Genomic DNA, 8045 nt, shown 5'->3' with positions numbered 1-8045 from the left:
TCAGACTCACTCACTCAGACTCACTCACTCAGACTCACTCACACAGACTCACTCACACAGACTCACTCACTCACACAGACTCACTCACTCAGACTCACTCACTCAGACTCACTCACTGAGACTCACTCACTCACACAGACTCACTCACACAGACTCACACACTCACACAGACTCACTCACACAGACTCACTCACACAGACTCACTCACACAGACTCACTCACTCACACAGACTCACTCACACAGACTCACTCACTCAGACTCACTCACACAGACTCACTCACACAGACTCACTCACTCAGACTCACTCACACAGACTCACTCACACAGACTCACTCACACAGACTCACTCACTCAGACTCACTCACTCAGACTCACTCACACAGACTCACTCACACAGACTCACTCACACAGACTCACTCACACAGACTCACTCACACAGACTCACTCACACAGACTCACTCACACAGACTCACTCACTCACACAGACTCACTCACACAGACTCACTCACTCAGACTCACTCACACAGACTCACTCACACAGACTCACTCACTCAGACTCACTCACACAGACTCACTCACTCAGACTCACTCACTCAGACTCACTCACACAGACTCACTCACACAGACTCACTCACTCAGACTCACTCACTCAGACTCACTCACTCAGACTCACTCACTCAGACTCACTCACTCAGACTCACTCACACAGACTCACTCACTCACTCACTCACACAGACTCACTCACTCACTCACTCACTCAGACTCACTCACTCAGACTCACTCACTCAGACTCACTCACACAGACTCACTCACACAGACTCACTCACTCACACAGACTCACTCACTCAGACTCACTCACTCAGACTCACTCACTGAGACTCACTCACTCACACAGACTCACTCACACAGACTCACACACTCACACAGACTCACTCACACAGACTCACTCACACAGACTCACACACTCACACAGACTCACTCACTCACTCACTCACACAGACTCACTCACACAGACTCACTCACTCAGACTCACTCACACAGACTCACTCACACAGACTCACTCACTCAGACTCACTCACACAGACTCACTCACACAGACTCACTCACACAGACTCACTCACTCAGACTCACTCACTCAGACTCACTCACACAGACTCACTCACACAGACTCACTCACACAGACTCACTCACACAGACTCACTCACACAGACTCACTCACACAGACTCACTCACTCACACAGACTCACTCACACAGACTCACTCACTCAGACTCACTCACACAGACTCACTCACACAGACTCACTCACTCAGACTCACTCACACAGACTCACTCACTCAGACTCACTCACTCAGACTCACTCACACAGACTCACTCACACAGACTCACTCACTCAGACTCACTCACTCAGACTCACTCACTCAGACTCACTCACTCAGACTCACTCACTCAGACTCACTCACACAGACTCACTCACTCAGACTCACTCACTCAGACTCACTCACACAGACTCACTCACACAGACTCACTCACTCAGACTCACTCACACAGACTCACTCACACAGACTCACTCACACAGACTCACTCACACAGACTCACTCACACAGACTCACTCACACAGACTCACTCACTCAGACTCACTCACACAGACTCACTCACACAGACTCACTCACTCAGACTCACTCACTCACACAGACTCACTCACACAGACTCACTCACTCACACAGACTCACTCACTCAGACTCACTCACTCACACAGACTCACTCACTCAGACTCACTCACACAGACTCACTCACTCAGACTCACTCACTCAGACTCACTCACTCACACAGACTCACTCACTCAGACTCACTCACTCAGACTCACTCACTCACACAGACTCACTCACTCAGACTCACTCACACAGACTCACTCACTCAGACTCACTCACACAGACTCACTCACACAGACTCACTCACTCAGACTCACTCACACAGACTCACTCACTCAGACTCACTCACTCAGACTCACTCACTCAGACTCACTCACACAGACTCACTCACTCAGACTCACTCACTCAGGCTCACTCACTCACACAGACTCACTCACACAGACTCACTCACACAGACTCACTCACTCACACAGACTCACTCACTCAGACTCACTCACTCAGACTCACTCACTCACACAGACTCACTCACTCAGACTCACTCACACAGACTCACTCACTCAGACTCACTCACACAGACTCACTCACTCAGACTCACTCACACAGACTCACTCACTCAGACTCACTCACTCAGACTCACTCACTCACACAGACTCACTCACTCACACAGACTCACTCACTCACACAGACTCACTCACACAGACTCACTCACTCAGACTCACTCACACAGACTCACTCACTCAGACTCACTCACACAGACTCACTCACTCACTCAGACTCACTCACTCACACAGACTCACTCACACAGACTCACTCACTCAGACTCACTCACACAGACTCACTCACTCAGACTCACTCACACAGACTCACTCACTCAGACTCACTCACACAGACTCACTCACTCAGACTCACTCACACAGACTCACTCACTCAGACTCACTCACTCACACAGACTCACTCACTCACACAGACTCACTCACTCAGACTCACTCACTCAGACTCACTCACTCACACAGACTCACTCACTCAGACTCACTCACACAGACTCACTCACTCAGACTCACTCACTCACACAGACTCACTCACTCAGACTCACTCACACAGACTCACTCACACAGACTCACTCACACAGACTCACTCACTCACTCACTCACTCACACAGACTCACTCACTCACACAGACTCACTCACTCAGACTCACTCACTCAGACTCACTCACTCACAGAGACTCACTCACTCAGACTCACTCACTCACACAGACTCACTCACTCAGACTCACTCACTCAGACTCACTCACACAGACTCACTCACTCTCACTCACTCACTCACTCACTCACACAGACTCACTCACACAGACTCACTCACACAGACTCACTCACACAGACTCACTCACACAGACTCACTCACACAGACTCACTCACTCAGACTCACTCACACAGACTCACTCACACAGACTCACTCACACAGACTCACTCACACAGACTCACTCACTCACACAGACTCACTCACACAGACTCACTCACACAGACTCACTCACACAGACTCACTCACTCAGACTCACTCACACAGACTCACTCACACAGACTCACTCACACAGACTCACTCACACAGACTCACTCACACAGACTCACTCACTCACACAGACTCACTCACTCACACAGACTCACTCACTCAGACTCACTCACTCACACAGACTCACTCACTCACACAGACTCACTCACTCACACAGACTCACTCACTCACACAGACTCACTCACTCAGACTCACTCACTCACACAGACTCACTTACTCACACAGACTCACTCACACAGACTCACTCACACAGACTCACTCACTCACACAGACTCACTCACTCACACAGACTCACTCACTCAGACTCACTCACTCACACAGACTCACTTACTCACACAGACTCACTCACACAGACTCACTCACTCACACAGACTCACTCACTCACACAGACTCACTCACTCAGACTCACTCACTCACACAGACTCACTTACTCACACAGACTCACTCACACAGACTCACTCACTCACACAGACTCACTCACTCAGACTCACTCACTCACACAGACTCACTTACTCACACAGACTCACTCACTCAGACTCACTCACACAGACTCACTCACTCACACAGACTCACTTACTCACACAGACTCACTCACTCAGACTCACTCACTCACACAGACTCACTCACTCAGACTCACTCACACAGACTCACTCACACAGACTCACTCACACAGACTCACTCACACAGACTCACTCACTCACACAGACTCACTCACTCACACAGACTCACTCACTCAGACTCACTCACACAGACTCACTCACTCACACAGACTCACTCACACAGACTCACTCACTCAGACTCACTCACTCACACAGACTCACTCACTCACACAGACTCACTCACTCAGACTCACTCACTCACACAGACTCACTCACTCAGACTCACTCACACAGACTCACTCACACAGACTCACTCACACAGACTCACTCACTGAGACTCACTCACTCACACAGACTCACTCACTCACACAGACTCACTCACACAGACTCACTCACACAGACTCACTCGCACAGACTCACTCACTCACACAGACTCACTCACTCAGACTCACTCACTCAGACTCACTCACTCACTCAGACTCACTCACACAGACTCACTCACTCACACAGACTCACTCACTCACACAGACTCACTCACACAGACTCACTCACACAGACTCACTCACTCAGACTCACTCACTCACTCAGACTCACTCACTCACTCAGACACACTCACTCAGACTCACTCACACAGACTCACTCACACAGACTGACTCACACAGACTCACTCACACACTCAGACTCACTCACACAGACTCACTCACACAGACTCACTCACACAGACTCACTCACTCACTCAGACTCACTCACACAGACTCACTCACTCACACAGACTCACTCACTCACACAGACTCACTCACACAGACTCACTCACACAGACTCACTCACTCAGACTCACTCACTCACTCAGACTCACTCACTCAGACTCACTCACACAGACTCACTCACACAGACTCACTCACACAGACTCACTCACTCACACAGACTCACTCACACAGACTCACTCACACAGACTCACTCACTCAGACTCACTCGCTCACACAGACTCACTCACACAGACTCACTCACTCAGACTCACTCACTCAGACTCACTCACTCACTCAGACTCACTCACTCACACAGACTCACTCACACAGACTCACTCACTCAGACTCACTCACTCAGACTCACTCACACAGACTCACTCACACAGACTCACTCACTCAGACTCACTCACTCACACAGACTCACTCACTCACACAGACTCACTCACTCAGACTCACTCACACAGACTCACTCACACAGACTCACTCACACAGACTCACTCACTCAGACTCACTCACACAGACTCACTCACACAGACTCACTCACACAGACTCACTCACTCACTCAGACTCACTCACTCAGACTCACTCACTCAGACTCACTCACACAGACTCACTCACTCAGACTCACTCACACAGACTCACTCACACAGACTCACTCACACAGACTCACTCACTCAGACTCACTCACTCAGACTCACTCACTCAGACTCACTCACACAGACTCACTCACTCAGACTCACTCACTCAGACTCACTCACACAGACTCACTCACTCAGACTCACTCACACAGACTCACTCACACAGACTCACTCACTCAGACTCACTCACTCAGACTCACTCACACAGACTCACTCACTCAGACACACTCACACAGACTCACTCACTCACACAGACTCACTCACACAGACTCACTCACACAGACTCACACACACAGACTCACTCACTCAGTCTCACTCACTCAGACTCACTCACACAGACTCACTCACTCAGACTCACTCACTCAGACTCACTCACACAGACTCACTCACTCACACAGACTCACTCACACAGACCCACTCACTCAGACTCACTCACTCAGACTCACTCACTCAGACTCACTCACACAGACTCACTCACACAGACTCACTCACACAGACTCACTCACACAGACTCACTCACTCAGACTCACTCACTCAGACTCACTCAGACAGACTCACTCACTCACTCACTCACTCACAGACTCACTCACTCAGACTCACTCACACAGACTCACTCACACAGACTCACTCACACAGACTCACTCACACAGACTCCCTCACTCAGACTCACTCACTCACACAGACTCACTCACACAGACCCACTCACTCAGACTCACTCACTCAGACTCACTCACTCAGACTCACTCCCTCAGACTCACTCACACAGACTCACTCACTCAGACTCACTCACACAGACTCACTCACACAGACTCACTCACACAGACTCACTCACACAGACTCACTCACTCAGACTCACTCACTCAGACTCACTCAGACAGACTCACTCACTCACTCACTCACTCTCACAGACTCACTCACTCAGACTCACTCACTCAGACTCACTCACTCAGACTCACTCACACAGACTCACTCACACAGACTCACTCACACAGACTCACTCACTCAGACTCACTCACACAGACTCACTCACACAGACTCACTCACTCAGACTCACTCACACAGACTCACTCACACAGACTCACTCACACAGACTCACTCACACAGACTCACTCACACAGACTCACTCACTCACTCAGACTCACTCACTCAGACTCACTCACTCAGACTCACTCACTCACACAGACTGACTCACTCAGACTCACTCACACAGACTCACTCACACAGACTCACTCACACAGACTCACTCACTCAGACTCACTCACTCACACAGACTCACTCACACAGACTCACTCACTCAGACTCACTCACACAGACTCACTCACTCAGACTCACTCACTCAGACTCACTCACTCAGACTCACTCACTGAGACTCACTCACTCACACAGACTCACTCACTCAGACTCACTCACTCAGACTCACTCACTCAGACTCACTCACTGAGACTCACTCACTCACACAGACTCACTCACTCAGACTCACTCACTCACACAGACTCACTCACTCAGACTCACTCACACAGACTCACTCACACAGACTCACTCACACAGACTCACTCACTCACACAGACTCACTCACTCAGACTCACTCACTCAGACTCACTCACTGAGACTCACTCACTCACACAGACTCACTCACACAGACTCACTCACACAGACTCACTCACACAGACTCACTCACACAGACTCACTCACTCAGACTCACTCACTCAGACTCACTCACACAGACTCATTCACACAGACTCACTCACACAGACTCACTCACACAGACTCACTCACTCAGACTCACTCACTCAGACTCACTCACACAGACTCACTCACACAGACTCACTCACTCAGACTCACTCACACAGACTCACTCACTCACACAGACTCACTCACACAGACTCACTCACACAGACTCACTCACTCAGACTCACTCACACAGACTCACTCACACAGACTCACTCACTCAGACTCACTCACTCAGACTCACTCACACAGACTCACTCACACAGACTCACTCACACAGACTCACTCACTCAGACTCACTCACACAGACTCACTCACACAGACTCACTCACTCAGACTCACTCACTCAGACTCACTCACACAGACTCACTCACACAGACTCACTCACACAGACTCACTCACTCACACAGACTCACTCACACAGACTCACTCACTCAGACTCACTCACACAGACTCACTCACTCAGACTCACTCACTCAGACTCACTCACTCACACAGACTCACTCACACAGACTCACTCACACAGACTCACTCACACAGACTCACTCACTCAGACTCACTCACTCACACAGACTCACTCACTCACACAGACTCACTCACTCAGACTCACTCACTCAAACTCACTTACTCACACAGACTCACTCACTCAGACTCACTCACACAGACTCACTCACTCAGACTCACTCACTCACACAGACTCACTCACTCAGACTCACTCACACAGACTCACTCACTCAGACTCACTCACACAGACTCACTCACTCAGACTCACTCACACAGACTCACTCACACAGACTCACTCACACAGACTCACTCACTCAGACTCACTCACTCACACAGACTCACTCACTCACACAGACTCACTCACTCAGACTCACTCACTCAGACTCACTCACTCACACAGACTCACTCACTCAGGCTCACTCACACAGACTCACTCACTCAGACTCACTCACTCACACAGACTCACTCACTCAGACTCACTCACACAGACTCACTCACACAGACTCACTCACACAGACTCACTCACTCACTCACTCACTCACACAGACTCACTCACTCACACAGACTCACTCACTCAGACTCACTCACTCAGACTCACTCACTCACAGAGA

The sequence above is a fragment of the Scyliorhinus torazame genome, chromosome 2, assembly GCF_047496885.1.
Source record: "Scyliorhinus torazame isolate Kashiwa2021f chromosome 2, sScyTor2.1, whole genome shotgun sequence".
NCBI lineage: Eukaryota > Metazoa > Chordata > Chondrichthyes > Carcharhiniformes > Scyliorhinidae > Scyliorhinus > Scyliorhinus torazame.
Note: the sequence above shows the minus strand (reverse complement) of the source record.